Source organism: Peromyscus eremicus, chromosome 8a, assembly GCF_949786415.1.
Source record: "Peromyscus eremicus chromosome 8a, PerEre_H2_v1, whole genome shotgun sequence".
NCBI classification, from domain to species: domain Eukaryota; kingdom Metazoa; phylum Chordata; class Mammalia; order Rodentia; family Cricetidae; genus Peromyscus; species Peromyscus eremicus.
Window position 1 is genome coordinate 64,954,832 of NC_081423.1, and position 25,830 is coordinate 64,980,661.

General features: G+C 45.7%; 1 protein-coding gene and 1 long non-coding RNA gene across 2 annotated transcripts in view; one reads left to right on the forward strand and one right to left on the reverse strand.

The window, feature by feature from the left end:
* The window catches only part of Asic2 (acid sensing ion channel subunit 2), a 1,069,830-nt gene that overhangs the window by 822,739 nt on the left and 221,261 nt on the right, over positions 1-25,830 (reverse strand). The gene's annotated exons all lie outside the window — the stretch shown is intronic.
* LOC131917491 (uncharacterized) lies at positions 105-16,221 on the forward strand. The gene is made up of 3 exons (XR_009380679.1): positions 105-404; positions 4,659-4,899; positions 15,887-16,221. It is a non-coding gene; the product is annotated as an uncharacterized LOC131917491 (long non-coding RNA).

Here is a 25,830-nt window from a genome sequence, read left to right on the forward strand (position 1 = left end):
GGTCTGTGGGAGGCCAGTACAGTGAGTAGAGAACACTGTCCAATAATTAGAGACTATAATAGGTGCTTCAAAGGGAACACACCAACAGAGAAGGGGTAGGATCAAACAGAGCCTGGTGGATTGCGATGTGCTCTGTATTTTTTTTTTTCTTAAGTGCTCCATCAAAGCCTTTCTGTGGCTGCTGTTTAGAGAATGGTTTTGAGAGAGCAGAAACTGGATAGATCTGCAAGAAAGACAGAGTAAGAGATACTGAGGAAACAGGGTGAGGGTGATAGGTATGATGATAATAGATGCATTTGGAGGGGCTGGAGAGGTGGAAAGCGAGAAGATGTGTTAGTTCCCTGGCTGAAGAACTAAGAACTAAATGAAAGGAAGGGTGTCTTTCTGAATGGATTTGTTGGGGGGTAAGTATCACAAGCCAGACCCATATGAATATACACGGAGGACAGGTACCCATTTGTCAATGCTTGTATATTTGAGGTTCACTTTGAAGGCCTGATTTTCCTCATCTGTACAGCTGCAATAATGACATTTACCTGCTCAGGGCCCTGAGGGGTAAATGAGTCCATATTTGTAGATCTCTTACAATAATGCCTGACACATGACAGTTTAATATAAGAGCAATAAAAAAGACTCCTGAAGCTGGGGGCTGTGCAGAGGCTGACAGAGTGGGAATCGGAAACATTCTCTCTGTGCAAACTCCCCTGGATGCTGTGTGCTCATACCCATGTCTGCCCGGTGAGATGCTGGCATGGGGTATGGGGGATTCTGGCCAGTGAAATGTGGGTGCCATGGCAACGGTTGAAGCCCTGAATGTGGACTTACTGATTTGAGCTGACTCCTGCTTTTCACCACCTATGTGATTTTTGAATCAGTGACATCCTGCTTCAGTTGTAGCTCTGTTTCCTTCCCTGTCTTAGGAGGAATTCTGCATGTTCACAAAACAGTCATTGTAATGTGGATCTAGTGAGTTATGACAGTGTTTTTAGACACAAGGTTGCCATGGGAGTGTCTGTCACTCTCATTCTGAGATTCAGGACCAGCCCTCATGAAAGGCAGGAGGCCGCATGCTTTCTAGTGGACAGGGAGGTGGCCTGGGGAAGTCGCTGCACCTGCTGGAGCAGGCTTTCCTCTCTTGGGAAATGGGAAATGCTAGGGTGAGGTTGGCAGTCTCTTCTGGCTGGGCTGGTGTACTTCCTAAAGTCAAATTGCTCCACCAGCTCAGCAGCGGGGTCAGACTGCAGCAAGTTGACACCTTGGGCTAATTAAAAGCACTCTGCAAATGGAAACTATTTTGGGACGCACTTGAAGAAAACAACCATCATCGCTTATCAAAGCTAATTGACTCCAGCAGAGCTGAAGGGGGTTCATCACCCCACATCCAGCTTCTTCCAGATATCACCTCCACCCTCTTCCCTGCTCAGGATCATCTTGATGGCCATCTTTACCAGTACTCATAAGATGGGGACCCCAAAGAGCCAGAATCAGCAGGACTGGGCATATGCAGTGCTTTTTTGCCCATTTCCTACTGTGTCTTGTGCCTCTCTATTCTAGCCTGAAGCAGCCTTCTCAGAGTGGGGCTCCTGTCCCACAGTCCTGGGAGGACCATGCTGTCAGAATTATGGGAGGAAGCGAAGGAGGGTGGCTGTAGGAAAGAGAGGCTGATGAATATGCATGGCTGGAGGGGCTAGCAGACAGTCCCTGGATGGCCCCAATGAGCTGGCGGCTGACTGGTGGCAATGAGGAGCTGGGCGCTGAGTCACCCTGAAGGGGATGATTAGTCTGTCAGCTGCCAGCACCTGTGGGTGCGGTGAGGTCTGGAGCTGAGTCATACTCCTATGAGGAGCGGGGAGGATGAAGGACCCCTGAGCTATGCTACTCCCTAGCCCCCCCTACCCCACATAAACTGGCCAGCCCTCCTCCTCTCAACACACCCTAGGGGTCATTACTGCAGGTTAGGTGATTCTCCCAATTCTAACAGTTCTCAGATGGAGGATGTCTTTTTACCATTCTCCCACCGTAATGCGTATGAGAGAGTAACAGTCTTCCATCATCTCCTGTACCTAAGCTCACCTCATGTACCACCTTTACCCAGCCTGGAATCTTAGAGCTGAGCTAAAGCCAAGAGAAGAAGTGATAGAGAAGCAGTCAGTATTGGAGGCCATAGAGATCCAAAAACTGAAGCTAAGCGATGACAGCCTTAACTGAGGGGCAGCATGGAGAAGAAGGCAGAGAGATGCACAGTTCTAAGACCACAGATGAGCCATGGAGATGGATGGGTGGATAGATAGGTTTACTCACTCACTCACCCACTCGTCATTCATTCATTCATTCATTCATTCATTCTTTCAACTGATGCATAGTGACCGACTCCTAGACTCTTACTTGCCATGTACTCCAGAAGATGCCAGCCACAGAGGGATCAATACAATAAGACTCATGCTCTCATAAAGCTGTGTGATCAGAGACAGGTAAAATGTGAGCATGCAGTTTAATGCACACATTGATCCAGATAGTCATTACATGCTTCAGAGGAGCCATACAGCAATGGTGTTTCAGGTGGAGGAGTGTCTACTTAAGTCACGGTGGTCTGAAGGCACGCACCAGGCAGGACAGTTATCAGGCCAAATGAAATACAAAAAGGGCATATTCCAAGGGCCTCAGGCAAGAAGAGCCCAGGCATGGATTCTGAACAAGGAGAGTGGGCCTGGAGAGAAGACTGAGGAAGTAGGAAAGAATATGGAGAGTCAGAGGAGCTGGAGGGCTCTGGGAATAGTAGAGCACTAGATAGCCAAGGATAAAAGGAGTACTCGGGAAGCATCGTTGAAAGTTGGGCATTCACATACATTGTGTCTTATATTCTTGACCATAATTCTCACCACAGATGAAGACAACTATTCACAGAGTTAAGGAATTCCTACCCACAAGCAGTGGGACTGAATGTCTGACCCTGAACCTGTGATCTTAACCACTATGTCCACATAGAAAACCAGCGATCAATCTTAAGATCTTGAGATTTGATTTCTGCATTTGGCATATGGGGATATGGCACAAAGGGAGCCTCAGCTGGGATAATGTGGTCTATGGAGCCTGAAATACACTCACAGCTCTACTTGGAGTTACTGGTTAAGACTGAGAACTCTGGGTTAGGGATCCAGTCCTGTAACTTTGCCAAAGAGCCAAAAAGGAGCCAGGGATGGACTCTAACTCAAGTTGTAGATGTCTCCCATCTGAGCAGTGTGGTGTGGTGGAAAATCCAGAAAATTGGGGAACCATTCCTAATCTCATGACTTAATACTGTGAGACCTTAGATTCCGTCTTTCTGGCCTCAAGACCCTTACTTGTCAAAGGAAGTATACCCACAGATTTTAGATTTATAAAGCATTGTTGAAAAACTTTACAGGGCAATACTCTACCATACATCACTCCATGCATTGCTTTGAGGGCTTGGGCAGAACCAGGGTTCAAGCCTGTTGAGGTCTGTCTCAACTTTTTTCATTTATGCTGTGCAGTGTGTATCTGGAATGGTTCCTGGAGGAGATACCTTCCACTCTCCTCTTTGCAACATGGAAACATATGTATGGCTCTTGATCCCTGACTCTCTCTCTCTCTCTGTCTGTCTCTGTCTCTGTGTGTGTGTGTGTGTGTGTGTGTGTGTGTGTGTGTGTGTGTATGTGTGTCTGTGTATGAATACAGGCAGGTGGATGTATATGGAGATCATAGGACAACCTTAGGTATTATTTCTCAGGCATTGTTCCTTAGATATTTTTTCTCTTTTCGGAGATGGGGTCTCCCCCTGGCCTGGAACTTATCTATTAGGCTCGATTGACTGGTCAGTGAGCCCCAATGATCTGCCCATGTCTTCCTCCCTAGCACTGGGATTACAAGTGTGTATCACCATATATGGCTTTTTAAAGTGAGCTTTGGGGATGAAACCCTGATCCTCATGCTTGCAAGGCAAGCACTTTCCCAGCTGAGCTCTCCCCTACAGCCTGCTCCCTGGTGTTTGAAAGGGAGTCTGAGAACTTGGGTCTTGGTGGGTTCCCTGGTTCCTCTTTCTGTCTTTCTCACCACATAAGACTCTAGATACTGGCCTGGTGTCAGAGATTTCAGCCCATACCTTCAGGTTTGGTGTTGTTTTTAATAAAATCTAAATCATTTGATTTTACCAATAAAGACTTGGGAGCCAGATGCTGGGGTGAAAACCTGCTAGCTCAGAGAGGCAGAGAAAGCATCCAGCTGACCTTCCTCCTCTTCCATAATTCCAGAAGCCTCATCTCTCCCCTATTGTTTCAAACAACTCTCCTCTTACTCAGTGTCCCTACCTTCTTCTTCCTATATGTCTCTCTATCTGTCCTCCTGACTCCCTCTTACTCTCCATGGTTTTTCTTAATAATCCTATGTTCACTTCATGTCAACTGGTTGCTTGCTCCGCCTCTTAACCTATGGTTGACTTTATTTAATCCTGTTTATAATATTCAAGCAGAAAGCTCTTGGATGAAAGGTATGTGCTAGGGCTGAGCCTCACCACAACCAGAAACAGATTTTTCCAGTAAATAATGCAATCTCGGGGTTCACAGTGTGATCAAATATCCTGCAACAGTTTGGCCTTTCCTAGGTTCAAACCTGACTTTTTCCTTCTTCCTGGGACTTTACAGATGAGAGGGTGGAACGAGGCCCCAGTAGGAGATGAGAATGCTGACGCTGCCAAAGCTGGGCTGCACCCCCCTGGCCCCAGAACCCTCTGCAATGTGTGCTGCTCATTTGGAAGGATGCTGTATATTTGCTTCAAGTGGTGCTTCCAGAAAGAAGTCAGAAGATCAGTTCAATTAGAGCTTTGGGTAAACAAGATGTCTTAATATAATCATATCCCAAATCTTGCATGAGACAGACTGAAAGGTATGTTGTTTATCAGAATTCAAGTTTAACACTAAATCAACAGCCTAGAGTCAGTCACGCTTCCCATCATGTTCTCTTGAACTGGAACCGCAACTCTGATGATGGCTGCCATGCTCACAGACTGGATCTTGTACCCAAATGGGACAAGCCCGTCTTTATTCTCCTATAATTAAGATGCTACACAATGAGATGTCTTAGATGTTACACATCCTCTCTCTCTCTCTCTCTCTCTCTCTCTCTCTCTCTCTCTCTCTCTCACACACACACACACACACACACACACACACACCCCTCATCTCACCAGCCCTTCTGTCCTCTTCCTGGCCATAGACCTCTCTCCTGCTGATGTCTGCTGACCAGCTCTCCTGAGTGTTATTAGCTCCATGGCTCTCCAGGTTCTTTCCACACCTGAGATCTATCCATTGGGAATGGGTCTGTTGTGGATCTTCATATATTCTTTATGAATCTTATTCTTCATACAAGGCTTTCTCTAGAGAACCTATAGTCATGTTCTTTCTTCCCAGGAATATCTCTTCCTGTTAAAGTTAATGGCCAGCCTCCCCTTGTCCAGTGCTTACATGCCTCTGAGCTCCCGGGGAAAAGTATTATGTGTTTGACTGTATCATCCATCACTCAACAGTTAATATTTGTTGAATTAATGAAAATAGAAAATCCAGAGTTTGAGAAAATTGGACTCATTATTATTATTATCAAAAATAGAAATTCCCTGTTAGACTAGCAGAATGTTCTAGAATATTGCCAACTTTCTCTGGATCATAGCCCATAGTCCTATCATCACACATGCTTTTTATAGCCATGCATAAAATATTTAGTTTCTTTGGAAATAGTGGCTGAAATTGGTAGGATTCAGGTGGCTGCCCCTCCCAGCAGAGTTCTAACCTCCCAGGGTGGATTTCATGTCTCATATTCCAGCAGGCGCTCATTTGCGAAAGCACCATTCTCTGGTCTGCAGAGAGCTGGGTGTTCCCTGGAAGCTGGGGGCGGGGCTTATCCCTTTCTGACTTTTCCCAGGAGCTCCTGTGGTGCCGCCCCCACTTACTTGTATCTGGAGGCTAAGACGGAGTTTCAGCAATGCCACAGAATCAAAACCCCAGGTTGTCTCATTGCATTCAAACTATAAACTCACTGTTCCTGAGAAGTGGTATGCAGAAGGGAAGAGGTCTCTGTGCCATGCATGTAGGATCTTCCACCTGGGAAGGCTCTCAGGGCCTTATTACTGCAGGTACATAGGACACCTGGTCACTTGGCACATGACATGGTTAGGAAATGGGACCTAGACAATCCTTTCAAGACATAGAATATATGACTAAGCAAAGGTCTTTAAAACTAACTTAGCAAACAATCATTAATAGCTTATATGCTGGAGCTTTCTGTTTACAAAGTATCTATACAGAGACCAGCACTTTCTCACAGTGTCTCCACTTAATCTTTTCAGCAATGGTCCAAGGGGTATAATTCATACCTGTTTTATAGATGAGGGGAATAAAATCACAGAAAGGGTAGGTAAGATGTCCAAGGCCACACAGCTCCACAAACAGTAAATCCCCTTTTCTTATAAAAGATTGCATTCTGTTAAATATCCTCCACTGTGTTCTCTGTATCTTCTTTTGTTCAAATATTTTATGAGCATCTACTGTATGACCTTTGTTGCCCTTGGCATTGGGGAGATCCAGATTGGGGTGATCTGTGAAACACACAGAGCATGACACACAAAGACGAACTGGGAAGCAGGAAGCAGAGCAAGGCCACTCTTGCTCTATGGATGGCCTTCTATAGAACTGACTCCATGCACTCAATCAAGACCCACAGTTCTCTATGGAATAGCTCCACGCTCAGGAGTCCAAGTGTCAGGACTGAAGCTTGAATTCCCTGTCGATTGATCCAAGGTTTGCTTTCCTGAGCTGGGGGTCAGGGCTCTGCATTATGTTGGACTCACAAAAGTCTAGGATTGTCAACTTTACCACAGAAAACACCACAGTATTTTCTATTATAGACTTTGTGCCAGCTTGTCAATGAAGCCAAGGCCACCTTTTGAATATTTTCTTTCCTTTCTCTTTTCTTTGAGTGTGGTATCCTGTAACTGCACAGTAAATAAGAGTCAGAAGAGTGAATGAATGAATGAGCGAATGAAACAATGCCAAGCAAGTTATTTGGCTCCAAACAGATACTTTGGCTTCTGTCTCCGCTCAGCCAGGGAACAAGTAACTGAACTTATTCCTAGGAAGAGCTATGTGGGGAATTACGGAGCCATTTCATATCAATTAGAGGATTCTATCTGAGCAAGTGGGTCAGTCAGAACAGAGAGAGTCCAATCCTTTCTCTTTCCAATGCCTGCCTCTGGGCAGTTCCACTCAATGAATCTTTACCCTACACAGATAAACTTCAAACATCTTTCTCTTAACCCAGACACACAGACTTGTCTACTGTCCCATTTGTCTGGTGGCCATCTTTCCCTGAACAGCCCACAAGTAACAAAGCTCTAGACCAGTGGTTCTTAACTTCCCTAATGCTGTGACCTTTTAATACAGTTCCTCATGCTGTGTGACCCCCAACCATAAAATTATTTTTGTTGCTACTTTATAACTTCAATTTTGCTACTATAATGAATCATAATGTAAATATCTGATATATAGGATATCTGATAGGCGACCCCTGTAAAAGGGTTGTTTGACCCCCACAGGGGTTGCAACCCACAGGTTGAGAACCATTGCTCTAGACTGATAATCTCATTACATCCTTCTACCTTGCCAAGAACGTCTCTTCTTGCATTACTTACTGCATTAGTGGATGGACCACTACTTCCATGGAACTAAGAATACAAGCCTAATGAAGTTCAGGTGCAGCAAACGCACTCGCCATGTGATTTCTGCACTGTAGACATTCTTGCTACAGTGGAAGTTGTCCTTTGACTGGTAAGAAAAGTGAAGGTCAAATGGGAGATGTGCCTTGCCCTCAATCCGGCTACTTGTGAGCAAGTCAGGATTCAAAGCCAGGGAATCTGACTCCAGCCTGATGGCTGGGGCTGGGGCCATTCTGTCTGCACTGTTATCAAACATGATCATCTCCTTATCTTTCTCTGGCCTGCTCTGGTATGACTTCTATGCACCATGTCATCTGGCTTTCTTGTTTTGCTGCTAATGGTTGGGTATAGCAACCGAAGAGGTTGAGGAAAGGATGGGTTATCTTTTACCCTACCTACGGTTTCCTGCCTCACACGTGGGTGCACACACTTTTGACATTAGATGTGATGGTGTGGTCTACAAATGTCCCAGGCCATACCCATAGCCATCCCTGGATGCATGTGTCCCATGTCTACAGGTTGGGCATGCCTGATACTATCAGGAGCTGAATTCAGAGTGATGATTCTTCCCTGACCCTGGTAACACCATTTCACCATTGGCTCCTCAGGCCAATGGTAAAGACAGTTGCCCCTTGCTGTCTGTCTCTAGAAACTTCTCTCAAGTTATTGGTTCTCTGTCCCCAGCTTATACTCTGTAAACTCCTCTTTTCTTCTTTTGACTGTTGGCATTCTGACCATTGACTAGGAACCTGAAGGCCAGCAGTAAGCTTTCTCTTCCTTTATGCTCACATCGCAGCACTATGACCTGTGTCCTTGGAACATCTATAAAATATTGCCCTTTCTCTTTGTCCTCTGATCTTAGACGATTCCATTATATTCCAACCTGACTTTCACATGTGCAGGTTATTGTGTTCCTGTCCATCTGGCAAACAACACTCTAAGCCTTCCTCTCAAAGGCATACTCACTCTTCCAATTGGCTCTTCAAAACCTCCCAATGGTTTCCAAAGCCCAAAGAGTAAACTCAAACTCCTTAGTCTAGAAGTCTTAGTTCACTTTTGTATCTCTCCCAGGGTTGTGTCTGAATTCAATATATGTTGTGTTGAGTAAAGAAAGCATTATGATCCTTTGGGGACATTCCAACAAGATGTAGAGAGCACAGGGGCATAGGACTACAGTGAGAGCATCCTCCTAAATTTTGTAATCTCAGTGCCATCCTCCCCAAATCAACAGCTTCAGCATCCCTCACTTCATTAGTTTGTCCCTGTCCCTGTCCCTACCATCTCCATTTCTGCTGCATACAATCTATCTCCTCCTGAACAAAGAGGTAGGGCTAGAGATGGCTAGCTTGGACTGCAGTCAGAATTCGTGGGTCTAGCCCTCGTTCTCCGTGTGTGCTTGAGTAAGTTTCTGGATCTCTCAAAAATGCTGTTTTCCTATCTGAAAAACAGAGTAGCAATACCTCCTATTATGGTGGCGTTTTAAGGAGTTTAGGTGACGACTGTGTATTAACTCATAACATATCACGTACACACTCTCAAGAACAAAGCCATCTCTCAAACACATGGGCAGGAGTTGTGGTTTGCCCCATGGTGGAGCAGCCTTATCATGTAACTGTTCTTCTGTTCACTGTATAAGCCACAAGTACTCATGAGGGCTTGTACACAGACTCAGTTAAACTTCCCCCCAATACACAGATGTGCTATTAGCTCTCTTTGTAGAAGAAAAATATGACAAGCAGGGAGGCATTTGTCTGGCTTGAGGTCACTCTGTCAAAAGTGCCAGAGGCAAGATTGGAATGCAGGATTTCTGACTCAAAATCCACACTCCCTGTTCTCTGTGCTATCGTGTCCAATTAAATATCAACTCCCCTTTCAAGGCCTAGCTCAAACACTCCTTCCTCCATGACGTCTTCCCTAATTCTTTGAGAAGGATTCATCAGTCTGTCTTCTGCATTCTGCTTGCCGCCCAATTATAGACCTATTGAGATGAACTGAACTAAGCAGTGTATTATCCCTGGAAATTTACGCTCCTGGCACCTTCACTCAACTTGACGGCTTCAAGGACACAACTGCCATCACGCTTATATGTGCAGTCTGGGTGACCATCTTAGGACTTTATACCAAGCAGACAATAAGACAATAAATGACAGGATTTACCAGTCAGGAGCAACTGGTTGAACAGGACTAATAAACCATCCCAGAATCGCAGCACCTTTCCAAAAATGTGAATTCTCATTTATTCTCTAGTCACTGGAGTCTCCTTCACCTTAGGAAGCCTGGCTGGAGGAGCAGTTCCAGTCTATATATTGACATCTCCTTGCCAAAGGACTAAAGGATGATGATAGAGGACATAATGGCCCTTTAAACTTCAGTTTGGAGGTAATACACAACACTTCTATCTATATCCCTTTGGCTGAAGAGACATGCCCGCAACATGATGTCATGGGGCAGGGAATGTAGTTTTTTTTCTAGCAGGGGACTCTGAGGGAATTAGAACAGAACTGCAGCCTATCTGAGAGAGCAAACAGGAAGTTTGAGTGGTTTGGCTCCATTTACAAGAGAATCTACAGCTAGTTACAGAAGGCCTCCTATGAGTCATGAAGCATTTTCCATGCAATCCTCAGTTGTACACACACACACACACACACACACACACACACACACACACACACACACACTGAGGCACAGGCTATTGTCTCAGTTTTACAAAGATACAAAGACTTCAAGAAGCCATTAGCCGCGCCTGCAGCACATATAGACTGAAAAGCAGCCTGACCCACATCTGTGTCTTGTCTAAGTGCTCCACAGCCCTCTAATAATAATGGCATCTTTGGATTTTGAGCCATCTAATTAAAACACATCACCCCTTCTATAAGAAATGGGGTACACTCTTACTGCCCAAATTGTCATCTGCAAGTAGCATGCTCCCAGGCTCCATCTCAGAGCTTCTGAATCAGAATCCAAGTGCTGTCTAGATCCCCAAGTGATCAGAAAAAATGCAAAGTAGAGAATCATAGACATAACAGAGGAACAGGAAACACATTTTCTGTCTCTGCTAAAATAGAGAAGCAGAGGAGAGCTGGCCATGGGGCTCCCCACTCCCAGAAGTCCTCATCAGGCTAATTTTGTTGAAACAAGAGAAAACAACAGGAATCCTGCACTTTTTCACACTCAGTGTGAGGCCAGCCTTGGCTGTAGTTACCTCTTCTAACAATACTCTCATTTCCCAACTCTCACCATTTACTCTGCTGTTAATGGAGAAAACGTGGGGGTACATGCCAGGAGCCAGGCCCCTTTAGAGACCCTGCAAATACTAACTGTAGCATGTAACTGGAGTTCATCAAAGAGCAAAACGTATGCTTTGGAGTCCTAGGAGAGGGCACCTCTGGCTATCTCAGGGTGGCAAGAAAGGCTTCATGGAAGACACTTATGGAGGAGGGAGCTTTTCAGTCTGAACAGCTCACTGTACAGAGCCAGGGAGGGCTAAAGCTTTGCAGCACTCCTTAGCAGGTAGGAGGCTACTAAATCACAGTACCGTCTAAGTGTTAGGGGCTGGAGGGAAGCCTTACAAGATCTCTAGCTGTATTCAAGTGTCAACATCCAGAAGTGCTGGAGCCTGATGGGACTCAGGGTAGGAGGATAAAGGAGAAGAGTATCTGCTCAGAGGAAAGAATGAAGTCAGTCCCTTCTGGTCCCTTGGCATTCACATGCTCAAGAATGAAGGCAAAGCTAAGGAGAGGACAGGTGGGACACAATGAGCTGACCTGGAGCAGGATAAGTAGCACTTAACGATTTGTAGGTGACAAAAAGTAGATTATTGTAATTGTGGTATACATACACATAAACGCACATAACCATATGCATACATGCACACACACACATGCACATAGGAATAGTTAGATGGGGTAGTAAGTAGTCATCATTTTCTTTGGGCCACTAACCAGTTTCCCAAATAAAGACACAGAGACTTATTATTAATTATGAATGCTCAGCCTTAGCTTAGGCTTGCCCCACTAGTTTTTTAAACTTAATTAAACCTGTTTTTCTTCATCTACGTTTTGCCTTGGGTATTTTTAACCTTTATTTCATTCTGTATGTCCTACTTTCCTGCTTCCTTCGTGTATAGCTGCCTGCCCCTGGCATCTCCTTGATGTCTCTTTTTCTATCTTCCCTGAGCCTAAATTCCTCTCCTACTTACTCTCCCTGTCTGCAAGTCCTGCCTATACCTTCTCCCTTGCTATTGGCTGTTCAGTTTTTTATGAGATCAATAAGATGCCTTAGGCAGGCAAGGTAAAACAGCAACACATCTTTACATAATTAAACAAATGCAACACATCTTTACATAGCTAAATATTTCACAACAGTAGTATATAAGCAAAAAAAGATTACTAACCGCCCAGCCATGGGAAGTCAGGAAAGAATCTCAAGACAACTGCCTTTTGAAAGAGTAAAGATTGACTAAATAAGGAGGGAGAGGGTCATGGAAACAGTGTGTGTGTGAGTCAAGGAAGGGAGCAGAACAGTGAGGACAATGGCCCCACATAGGGAGTGTGTGTGTGTGTGTGTGTGTGTGTGTGTGTGTGTGTGTGTACATGTGTGCATATCTGTGTGTGCCTGTGTGTATGTGTAAGGTTAGGGCCAGGGGTTTGCAAGCTTATATGGCCAAGAAATCAGAGACAAAAGAGGATCCTTGACAGCCCAAGATCACAGGATTTTCTCAGTTTACACAGTGACATTGGTCCTTTACCCACTGCTGAATCTTGTAGTGTGGGCTCCAAGCCCAGGGGATAGCAGCAGCAAGGAGAAAGAGAGCCCCCAGATCACAGAAGTTTCCAGAAAGGTGTTGATCAGAATGTCAGAAAGGAACAGAGCTATAAAACAGGGTTCCAGCGAGTACAGCAGCATCCAAGAGCCACAGGCGTTGGTAATTCATCCTGGAGCTTCTTGTCACCAGCCTCAATGTAAAGGACAGTTAACTTCTGCAACCTGAAACTCTACGTATACATCAGGAAGAGTGAGGGACTGAGGGAGAGGGAGAGAGAGAGAGAGAGAGAGAGAGAGAGAGAGAGAGAGAGAGAGAGAGGCAGAGACACACAGAGAGAGACAGATAGCTGCAGATCATTAAACATGGACTGGGTGAGTGGAAGGACTTTCTGGCAAGAACAGCGGCAGATGAATTCTTCTGGGAAGTCCACAGCTACCTTCTAGGGGTCCTCTGCCAGTCAGTGTCCAGTACAATGAGGTTTGAGTTCACTGCATCGGGGAAGCTGACAGATGCAGAAGGATTCCCACTCCTGAGTTCTCCCTCTCTAGGCCTGGCCCTACAGCACAGATGCCGTAACTTCAATCATATTGCCCATATGAATGTTTCCTGAGGTGGAGGGGGCAAGAGGGGAGGGCATGAGAGAGGAGGTGTACCTGACACCCCCCTATAACCCACTCAGCTTATTAAATTAGCAGGTTTCTCTCTTGTGGTGAAGGCACTGGAGAAGAAAATGCCAAACAGATGCGTTTCATGGAATTCGAGACTGATATATTTTCAGAGCTGGGAGGCTTCTTGGAGAACATCTGGTTCAGCCCCCTTCATTCTTCAGAGGAGGAACCTGTAGCCTAGAGATAGGAGATGCCTTCCCTAATGTCACAGCTGGTACTTGAAGCTCTACACTAACACAGTCCCATGATGGAGGGCGAATTCTCCCACGTAATTTATCACTCCGGTATATCCGGTGTTCTTTATATTGGATTTACATTTGATAAGGTCTACTTGCAACCTCAGAGGTAATTTACTGTGAAAGATAATTCTTAATGTTTTCCCATCATTATTAACATTGACTTGAATGATGTTGCACTTTATATTAGAACATGGGTTAATTTAACCCACAGCAAAAAAAAAAAAAAAGCCTCTCCATTAGGAAAATATACTAAGAGTCTTCTCTTTTCCGTAATGAGAAGGCAGCCTGGCTTTTAGTGGAGATAGAGCTAATGAAAGCCACGACTCCTCGTCTAGGCCTGCACGCTCAATCAGATGTCCACACCTGTCTTTAGAATCTTCATTAGTGCCCATTGTTAGGCTGGGCACCCCAGGGCAGATCATGATTCCTCAGCACAGTGGGGATGAGACGAGCCAAACACGGGAGAGAGTTGAGTCTCTAAGAAGCATCAGCCACATTGAGCCTGAGCTACCGAACTCCAAGTTCTGGGCACTGACTGAGGCCCTTGACGCCCATGTCAGAACTAAGACATTGGCCTCGCCCTCTGGAGCTCAGGCCTCAGAACTGGTTGCTTGAGTAAGGATCAGAAAAGCCAAATGGAGATGGGCTTTCACCACCTTCCAGTGCACACATCATCCTTCCAGTGTTTGCACTGACCTGGACGCAGCCCAGGGTAAGACCTTGTCCCATGAGTCCAGTGTGGAGCCCCATCTCTCCCTCGAAAGACATACTGCCCTGTAGCCAGTAGCCACACATGGCTGTTTCAATTTAAATACGTTTAGTTAATGAAGTTCACAGTAGCTAACTTCCAGTGAGCAATGGCCGTTACCTGTGGCTAGTGGCCACCGTATGAACCAGCTGAGATCTGAGTCATTGCTGTCCTTAGAGAAAAATCTGGGCAGTGCTGGCTTTGCTCGAGTGTGGCCCTCCTCTCCAGCAAACAATCATACCTTCCCAGGAGGTGTGAGGAAGTAGGCTAGAGGTCACAAACTCTGGATATCTGGGGGTCTTCTACTCAAAAAGGGTTAGGAAGAGGGGACTCCAAGGGCTATCCCCAAGTTCTGTCATGTATCATGACTCGGCTGGCTCCTGTTTGAACTCTTCTTCCAATTGAGGTTGGAGTAAGAACTCTGTGTAGGTTGTCTCCATGTCCTCAGAAGCCCGTAAGAGTCTCGGATGGTGACAACCAACATTGATCCAATGCTTAGGTTATGCATTTTGATGCTAAGTACTTCTCATGCGATCCCCCTGCACCCCAGCTTGCAGAGCATAGATATATAAGGAGAGCCAGTGAGAATGCACCTGTTCCTCCCACCAATGAGTGAGGTGCTGGGAATGGAACCCAGGCAGCTGTTCTAGACCCTGATATTACCCCCAGCCCTGGTGCTGAATGTGTCCTGCACGGATATAGGATACAACACATAACAGTATTTCAATTCTTAGCCTTATTAGAACCCACTTGACTCTAAATGAGGATGTGGTCGAGGAAGGAATTTAATGGGGTAAAGTGCTTTGTGGGCATTAAAGCTCCATCCCAATGTCAGGGATCTTAATGAAAACACAGGAACTCTAATGCATTAGAGTTAACACCAGGTGAAGTAGGCTACAGAAGCGCCTGGAGAGTTTGTCTAGCATGAAGGTACTCTGACCCACCCAGAGTGGTTCATAAGTAGTTCAGATTAATTCCATGGCCAAGAACCCATATGTATAACAAGTACCATAGTCTAATGCACGCATGCTTTGTGTTGCTCTTATATATATCTTGGTACAGCTCTATGGCTGACTGGTCTGTCACGTATAGGTGGGCTGAATCAAACAGAAATTTATTGCTAGGGAGAGCCCCTGCCTGCCTGGCAGAGGGGGAAGCATCTAGTTCTCTTTGTAAATTCCTCCAGTCTCTGCCATTTTCAAAAGCAGCTACCCCTCCCCTGGTTTGCACAGCCCAGGAAAGGGAATCCCCTCAGTGGACAGCATGATTCTGGCCTCTGGGAAGAAAAGGCAGCTTGCCTTACCATCCTGATCTGACTGTGAACTCACTGGGAAAAACAATCACTTTGTTGAGCACTCCCCACACCTTGATTGATCTTATGGGTAGGGGTGAGACAGGCTTCCCTAGCATGGACCCAGCAGCCTTATAGAAATGCTCATACTAAATTATACTTCAGCACTGAGACATCAGCCTGCCACAGGGAGAGACTAAGGGATGCTGCTGAGGACACTCCATCATAACCCCGGTCCGTTAGGTTTCAGGTCTAGGAAAGCCCAAGCTTCTCTTGAACAGCAGCCTTGGGTTGTGCTTGCAGGCATTTGTTTTGACTGTTGCGAAGCTCAGAGCTAACTCGCTGCCCACCTCCAGCAAGATGCTAAGGAAAGCGTGTGAGCAGCATACGCTAATCCTACTGCTGCCCTGGTGTTTAATTTTATTTACTTATTTGTTTGTTTGTTTTTATTTTAGTGATCTTTGAAGGCTTAACTAAGAATTTCAAGGAAGAGGAAGGAAAGGAGGGGGTGTCAGTCCACATCCCACAGCAAACAAGCCGCAAGTCCTTTATTGGGCACGTATCTCCACCCACAACCCTCCCTGGAGCATCTCATGCCCTGGTTTTATTTCTCTGCCCTTATTTTTCTTTTGCTTTGCCATATCCATCTACCATTTTCCCTTCTGACATTGCATATGAGTTTGTAATCCGCTTTGAAACACGTTTCTTTTAATGAGCCATGGAATTTCATGATTCTTTGTCTCCACTAGTTATTAATTGTCCACTGGTTGCCTGGAATTGTTCAGGGTGGCGGGACAACAACAGTGAGTAAACCAGGCAAGGCTCTTACTGCAACACACTTTACGTTTGTACAGGGCATTTGGGAAACAGATGGAGACCGAGGATTCAAATAAATAAAAAATGTAATCTCAGAGTGGAGAGATGTAAAGGAGATGGGAACAGCAGCTTCCTAAGAGAGAATCAGGAAGGAGAGAGAAGCCTACCTAAAGACAGCTCAAAGGCCTCTTTGGGAGGTGATGAGGAGAAGGAGATTTGAGGTTGGATATTCCAGCCGGACAAAGAGCAAGTGCAAGACCCTGTGCAGTGGCAGAGTGCTGTGCTGAACACACACTTGTGCTCACCTGGAAAGCGCAAGGATTATCTCCCTCTTATCTGCTTCCTCCTTGCAGACCCCATCCCTGTGTATCACTCAGGTAAAGGTCAGCCGTTTCATGCCCATGCTCCTTCTACACCTGCAAAGCTCCTGCTGAGCTGTCTGTGGCAGCTAAGTGGACCTACGTGCTGTCTAGTCTTCACTGTCAGTGTGAGTGAATTTAGAATTACCCAGGAGACACACCTCTGAACGTGTTCATGAGGGCATTTCCAGAAAGGTGTAACTGAGGAGAGAAGACCCATCCTGAACATAGGTGGTACCCTTTTACTGGGTGGAGCCCTAAGCTGAGTTCAAAAAGAACAGGCATGTGAGGGGAGCACCATCCCTCATCTCGAACCCTCTGCTTCCTGACCATGCTCACCCTGTGACCAGCCACTCCACACTCACTGCCACACTGCCAGCACCACCATGGACAGCATTCTTGCAAACCTTCAGCCAAAATAAATGTTTCTTTTTTCCTTCCTTAAATTGCTTTGGAGATATATATACATTCATACACACACATATATATATATATATATATATATATATATATATATATATATATATATATATACATACACACACACACACACACACACACACACACACACACACACACACACACACATTTTCCCCAGGAACTAGAAAGGTAAGAAATACAGTCTCCCTCCCCAGACTGAAGATGCTTGTGGGTATGGGGTCAGAATAGCGTGCACTCACCTTCTCTGTACAGCAGCTGCAGGCACAAGGCAACTACATAGATTTCTCTCCCCAGATAAGCCTTTTCTCAGCTGACCACGCAGGCCACGCTCACTGGAGCAACATCTACAGGTGTGAGGCTCAGTGACACTTTTTCCATTTGCAGAGCCCAAGCTGTCTGTGCTCCGCATGTGACCTGAATACATTAGCAGTGGAGAATGCTCTAGCTACCAGAGAGCATGGCTACCTCTGTGGGGAGGAGGAGGGAGCCACCACTGCCTTCCCCTGAAGAGCTCCTTCTGGGAAAGGAATGACTCTTACAGCAGTATTGGATTTCCCTGCAAGATTTATGACCCAATTTAAAGTTATGGGGCTTTTATTAATTATAATAAACACTAATTTCATTACACTTCAACTTCCAAAGAAATTACATACTATGGTAGGGAAATAAAATGTTAGTTTAGTGCTAATGCCAGGCACACATTAGCTGGCTGGGCACCAAAGAGGCTGCCTGCATGTTGGCGCTTGGCTGGTGCAGAGAAAAGAGCCATTTGGGGGGAAGAGCTGTTCCTAGGATTTAAATCCATATGTGTGAAAGCCATGGCAAAGGGTAGCATTTCTACACAGGCTCAGGTTTGCCGCGTGCTTCCTTTACAAGGAGCTGATAGCATGCCAATTCCTCCCTGGCCCTCGGAATCGCTGGTTTTTTGTTTATGCATTTTCAAACCGAGGGAGCTGGAGAGATGGTTCAGTCAGTAAACTGCTTGTTATGCAGATATGAGGACCTGAGTTTGGTCTCCCACATTCACATAAGAGAAACAAACAACAACAACAACAAAACCATCATCAACAAAAACAAACCGGCAGAAGGGGCTTGCCTCTGCAATCCCAGCACTGGCAAAGTGGAACCAGGAAGACCTCTGGAGTTTTCGGGCTGTCCAGCCCAGCTCAACCAGTGAATTTCAGGTTCAGTGAGAGACTGTCTCAGAAAGTTAAGGTGGAGGGTGATTGAGGACCACACTGGCATGTAAACATGAATGCATGCACCCCTGCCCCAATTTGTAAGAAGTGGCCAGCATGCATGATCAGTGGGGTGCCAGTCAAGAAGAGGGTAGGCCACAGCTTGGTGATTCCCTACTCCAGGTGACCTGGCGGCTCGGATTAATTTCTGTGGATTAATGTGGTGCTGCCAGTTAGTAGCAGGGCCCAGAACTAAACCATAGGATCCTGGATTCAGATTCTAGGACACTTACATTTAAGACACATCACGTGGGGTGGCATGTGTAGTATAACACGATCCACAGCTATTGCTCCCAATCTTCTGTGTTTACATCTGGCCCTAGTTGGCTCACACTGACCGTGGCTCTCCCGTGGGGTGAGTGTTGAGGACCTTCTTCCTCAATCGCATGTTGGTTGATGTCAGGTGCATAGAGTTTCCCATCTGCCTCCCTTGGGCGCTGCAGATTCCCAAAGGGGGATTTTGTGATTAAAGTTGATTGGTTAGAGGTTTTATTATTGAGGACTTTCAAACTTTATGTCAGTTTTATTTTTGCTGGGGAATGGAAAACATTTTGACATTTCTGTGATGAACCCCCTAAGGGGGTGGAGAAAAGGATTCAGCAACTCTGTACAATTGCTTCCTGCCAGATGTGAACTAAGCCTCTGAGAGTAAACCCCAGAGCACACTTGGGCAGTGGGGGGAAGCCTACTGGGACTTGGGGAGAGGAAAAAGAAAGGAAGAAAGAAGAGTCTGCAGGAGGCTGTTTGTGCGTTCACACACACACACACACACACACACACACACACACACACAGGCACATGCTCGTGCATATGTGTACATGTGTGTTCTGTCCCATGATGTGAGCAGATAACTCCTAGAGTAAGCTGTTCGTTCCTGGACTGCCCTCACCTTGGCGAGCTTTTGTTAGGATAGGGGTGGGGAGGCTGGTGCCCCCAAGACAAGAGTCACATCAAAGTCCCCGAACGGCTAGGAGCTCACAGTGTACAGTTACTCAAATCTGACTTTGCCTTCGGCTTCAACGTTCAATAGCTGTGTGAACCTGAGCCAGTCCTTCACTGTGCCGGTCCTTAGTTTTCCTAGCTGCAAATCACAATGGGTTAAGTCATAGAGATTGACAATGATCAACAGGTCCACGGTGGGTAAGTGCTGCACATAGGAGCTCTAAGCGGTGACTTATTTCCTTATTAGTCATATGTCATTACATGACAAAGAACACCACTGACCCTTGCTTGACCTTGGTCTCCCCGTAAGTCCCCAAGGGAGGTAAAGGGTCTCCCAGGGCCTCTTGGCTTTGATAGCTCATGTGAATGATGAACACCACTGAAACCCATGTAGTGAACGTAAGTAAGCCTGGCATGCAGAATGCAGGGAGATGAGGGTTTGGGTAAGTGCTTACCAATGCCCTCCTTGTGCTCCTGACCCACATCAGGACATCTCATACTCGTATGCTGGACTGCTGTGTTTAGCATCCAAGCTTTGCATTTATTAAATGAGTGGCTGGGAACAGTCAGAGGAGCTCCCTTGTCCTCTGTTTCCACATCTGAGTGAATGGCACTTGGTGCTGGCCAGCACTGACTCTTTTATTCTATGCCACGTGTTTAACACCTTGCCTGGCTGGGGTGAGTAGTAGGGCACTATGACCTACCATTCTGAGTGTGTAGCTTAGGATAGAGATTCCCCCATCATGCCAAATTGTACTTCTTTCAATGATGAATGGGGCAACATCTGTCCTGTGGTTGATGTGAAGATGGCAGCCTAGGCCGAGCTGATACTGGCAGGATTTCTCTCCACTGTGCCATGAACACTTCCTGAGAGACCAAGACTATCTTCAAAGATTTTATTCTTATTTTTAATTATGTGTCTCTCTGTGTATCTGTGTGTGGGTATGTGCATGTCAGTATAGTGCCTGCAGAGGCCAGAAGAAGCCATCAGATCTCTTGGAGCTAGAAGGGTTGTGAGCCACCTGACCTGGGTGCTTGGAACTGAAGTTGAGTCCTCTGTTAGGGCAGTAAGTGCTCTTAACTGCTGAGCCACCTTCCCATTCTCCAACATTCCCTTTTAGTCAACCATAGGAGACAAAACAATTACAGACTCCATAAAACTACCATGTCAACCCTGAGTCCGCCTCTAATGAGGTGAAAGACACTTCACTTCTCTGAGTCAGTTCTCTCATCTGAAAATGGGGACAATAGCAGCTGCCTGGCAGGGTGACTCCAGGGATTCAGTGGGATAAACAACAACAAGAACCAAGCCAGCACTTAGCATAGAGTAGGTGCTCGGTGAGGACCACTTGTCAAATAGGAACTGTTTTTCTGTATTGTTTTTCAGCCAGCCTTTAATTGCCTCCAGGCAAAGACGCAGCTTTCTTGTATTCCTCTCCATCCTGCCTTCTAGCCTGACAGAGGGCAACTGGCTGAGTGAGCAGGAGATCCCCTTAGCCAGTCTTCAGGCCAAGGCTGTGTGTTTTCTTCTGAGTCTGAAATCCCTCCTCTCAGGATGACATCTTGCTAGCCGGTGCAGAAATGGAATTCACTTCTCTAATGTTCCTCCCCTTCCTCTCACCAGCTCTATTTCCCCACTGGTTCAACCCACCACATCAGATGTTTACTTTGGCTCCTCTTCCCCTCCCTGACAGCCCAAGCAACTCTGGATTTTTGCATATGCAGAGAGTCAAGTGACGCTGGAACAGCCAGGGAATGAATATTCATCCTCACTCCTCAGCTGTGCAGTGGACTAGAAATGCTGACAGTGGAGGACAGGCAGGGTCTGCACACTTGGCCTGCTAAGACTCGGACATTTTTGGGGTGCATTAGTCCACTAGCCTGGCTGCTGTCAAGGGATCCCTGGAGCTTTGGGAATTCTGACTTTAAGAGTTCTCCCAGCCTCTCTGGTAGAGTCCACCCTGGACATCTCACTAGCTTGTATCTTTCCAGGTTCTCCATGTAGCATTGATGACCTGATTACAGGTGACTCATGATTACTACCCTCCCTGCCTCCTGAGACCCAGGCCCAACTGGATTAATCTTAGAAGACAATGCTTACATTGTATACTGTGTGCTTAGTGTCCTGAGGTTGTACAGTATGGCTCACTGGCCTCACCCATTGTTCCCTCTATCCTGCTTTCTGTAAGAGTTTGGAGCAATGCACACTCTCATCAAGGACAATTGGAAGACATCTTTGTCAGAACTAGAATGTTGAGCTGATCCCATGGTCACATGGACTTAGAATCCTTGGTTGGATGGGCTTTGGCATTAGGGAGTTGCACTGAGGCTCCCCAGATGAAGCCAATAGGCAAGCACATTGGCTAAACCATGATAAAGAGCTATAACAACAACTGGGTGTCCTGAGGTCAACAGAAAGGCATTGAAAAGGAAGGCCTCCAGAGAAAAATGCAAGCTGCTGCTCCTAGTTTCTTGAGTCAAGGTAAGAGCCATTCCTCCAAGCTTCATTGCTATTCTACAGAGCACCAAGCAACTGTCCAGTTTTTGGTATAGAAGATAAAAATGGTTTTGTCTCTCTCTCCTTCATTCCCCATTTCACATTAACTTCATATTGTGACATTTCATCTACCATGCTCTGTGCTACTCAAGGACAAAGGCTATCACCTAGCCTTTCTGTGTTACCATGACATAGCAGAGCTTCTGCCCTATCATGGTCTTTAGCAAATGCTTTTGAATGGAAAAAAGGATGTGTTTACTCAACTTTGATTTGTTCATATCAACCTGAGCTAAAATAAAGTTTGAAGCTGCTCACGGCATGCACATAGATGATGAACGTAAAATATCCAGAGCTACATTTGCTATACCTGCAGCCTCTTGTATACACCATTGTTGTATCAACAACAATGTATTGATGGTGTTGCATATCTATACAGCCCATCTCCTTGAAAGTCCACACACTACTTCCAACAACATTGCTTTTTCTCAAATGTGTCTAAAAGTCTAGCTCTGAAACTATTGTCTTTTAAATGACTGCTGAAGCCCTCCAGACCAGATAGTTCATTGGTGGTTGGGGCTAGCCTGGGAGGTATAATCACAAAGGGCTTTTCTGTGCAAAGGATTGCTATGGACTGGCAAAAGAGTCTGAGGCTGTGGACATGTGACTGGAAATAGATTTACACCAGGGAAGGAGGACTGAAGACGGATAGTGACGCCAGGGTGTTGGGACATCTGTAGTAATGGGGACCAGTTTTTCTCCAACTGGAAGAGTCACAATTCCCTGCATCAGTGAGATGGAGATACATTTCCTCTGTTACCATACAGGACTCTGGAAGACAGATATTCCAAATAAGATGACATCTTATCTCATATCATCCCCCATGTAAAGAGCCCACATTTCTTCCTTCCTTTTTAAAAAATAATTTTAGGTTTATAATGAAACTACAAATTTTGGAAAGCTCATAGGTTTTTTTTAATCCATTTTCTCCTAATGTGAATAATCTGCATAGCCACAGTATAATTATCAAAATAGTAACATTAACATTGCTATATTAGTAACTAAATGCTAGATATCATTTGAATGTTTTTGTGATTCCAGCTGTTTTAAGAATGGAGCTTGTTATGTAGCCCAAGGTGGTTTAGAACTCATTATCCACCTGCCTCAGTCTCCCAAGTCCCGGGTTTCCATGTGTGAGCCACTCTGCCCAGCTTCTCATCAGAATTCTATCAACTTCTCTACTCCCCTCTGTGCATCAGCATCTTGCTTCTTGAGGTTCTTCCCATCTGTGAGCTCTCCCCATGTTTCCCTTGAACTCCATGACCTTGACCACTTTGATGTTGAAGTTATTGGTAATTATCAGTTATTTTGTACATTTCTGAATTTTGACCCAGTTCTAGCTGGAGGATACACACAATCATCAATGGGTTTCAAGGCATCCAAGCATCCTTGTTTCCCATTCCTACAGTCACATCTTACGTTGATTGACTTGAGTTACATCTTTCCATCAATGGCCTTTGTCTCTATGTCAAGTTCATATCCATCTCCCCAAGGGGTGATGCTCAAGTCTGAAGAAACAGCAGATGCTGAGCTAAGGCTCTTCAGAGTGTCCCTGAAGAGTTGGTGCAGAAAAGTTTTTAGCAGAGGCAGCACCATCGAAGCCCATGCTTAACCTCTCTTTGTCCTTGCTCGGCCACATAATGGGGCGAGACCGTCACCAGCTGGCTTTACCGCAGCAGGAGTAATGAGGCTGAAACTCGGGGTGGACTCCCAGAGTGAGTCTCAGGAAGATGGAAGAATTGTACCCTTGCCACCAGAACCAGAGCGTGGCCTGAGTCTGATGGGACAAAGCAAGTTAGAGGCATTACATCTGAGCGGTTCCTGTTGAGAGTCAGAGCCTGCAGGATGAAGCTAGGAGGGGAAACAGGGGAAGGCTAGAGACTGAGGAATGGCATGCACTGTATGGACTACCTTTGGTCTGTGTGGTAAGTTTATGATTTTGGAGGTTCTAGTCTGTGGTCAGCTAGCTCCATCATGCCTGTACCATGATGAGGCAGAAAATCACGGTAGAAGGAGTCAGAGTATAGTTACTAACCTCTTGACAACCAGGAAGAAAGAGAGAGAGAGAGAGAGAGAGAGAGAGAGAGGGAGAGGGAGAGAGAGAGAGAGAGAGAGAGAGAGAGAGAGAGAGAGCCAGAGCCACACCTCTAGCGACCCCTTTCCTCATGAGGCCCCATCTTCTCTAGTTCTGCCACTTTCCAAAAGTCTCTGTACATGTTGAGTCCATCAGTGACTCGATCCATTGAGTAGGTCAAACCCCTCACCATCTAACTCTCTAGAAACACCTCCATAGGACCAGAGGAATGCTTTGCCTCCCTGGGTGTCTCTCAACCAGATCAAATTTGCAATCAGGATTAACCATGACCAAGTCCCTTCTCTATTAGAAGACCTCAGATACATAAAGGGGCTAATTACATTTCAAACCTGAAACCTGTACTCAGATTTTGTGATGATTAATCTTGATTGTGACCTCCCAAAGACTTAGAATAACCTATGACACACGCCTCTGGCGTGTTTGTGAGGATAGTTCTAGTGAATGAAGAGGGAAGACCACGATGAATGTTGCTGGGATGGGGTTCCAGAGTCAATGAAGATGAACTGACTGGATACCAGTAGTCATCTTGGTCTGCTTCCTGACCACAGATGCAGTCTGATCCATGACCTTGTGCTCTTGCTAGCCTGACAGCTTTGCCTTGATGGACTGCACCCTCCATGAACCAAAATAAGTCCTTCCTCCATTAAATCGCTTTGCGGCAAGTATTTTGTCACAGCAATGAGAGAAAGTAACTAAGACAAAATGGAGTCTCAATAATGTCTCAAACCTGCTATGCACATGGCTTTATGCATGCTTCTAAGGTTCTCTTCCCCGACACCACCATTTAGCTTACTTCACACAACTGAGCAGCTTATAAGCCTTAAAAAGATTTAGAGTCTACATGAATAGAACTCTCTGTAGTTGTGCCACACACACAACGTCTACAACTGTATGAAATAATACTACATGGTACAATAATTCTTCAAGGAGAGATGGTGTGGCTCCTACTTTAGCTTGAGATCCTACTTACCCCATTGGGAACATAATCCCAACTCTCCCTTTCTCCTACAGTTATCACACATTTCATAAACTTACTCCAGGTACCACAAGGTAAGTTAGCACACAGTCTGCACTGAATTAGATTAGTTCCTTCCTGTTTCCACCATCTCCATCACTCATTAATAACTGCATTATTCAAGCATGGAGAGGGACAAGATGTGTGTTCAGAGTGGGTCGAACCTGGGAAAGGGGGAACACCCTGTCCTCACACCTCTCGGATGAGTTCTGCTGAGCTGGACCATTCCTGGTTCTGTTTCCTCTTGGGAACATCATTTCAAAGGGACTCCCTTGAGACACGCAGGCCCCTATGGAGCATGCAACCATAAGAATATATGTCTACCCAACATCTCACCCACATGCCCTCTGACACCAAGCACCCATACAACTCATTAAAATACATGCCCTACTGTGTCTTCTTTGTTACTACTGGGATGGGAGTAACCATGTAAATACTATTATTTTGACTCGTGGCAAGCTGGGGAAAAAAAAAAAACACTTCTCTAGTAGATTATTAATCAGCCTAGTGAAACATAGTTAACCTCATAACAGTAAGGTTCCATCTATTTTCACCCAATATTCTTACCAAAACACAATGAAGATTCAGCAACAGACAGCTTATGCATACCCAGTGAGGTAAGTAGGCCATAAAACATAAAGTGGAGGCAGGCACTTAGTGGAGGGTGGCCTACCTGCTTCACCATTTAACTGTCCCTTGGCCTGTGCCATTAGGCATCACTGACTTCCGAGAAGGAAGCTGAAGATTCCATCTGGATACACGGTGCCCAGCATGTACCCTTTTTACCATCCTTGGCAGAAGACAGCAGGGTATGGTAAAGACTGAGCAGGAGCAGTGGGGGATCTTGGCCCCAGCATCCAGCGCCTTGCCTTGGCCACGACTCTTTGGGTATAGGTGGTACAAACATTGTTTGGTGCAGTAGACAAAACCATATCCAGA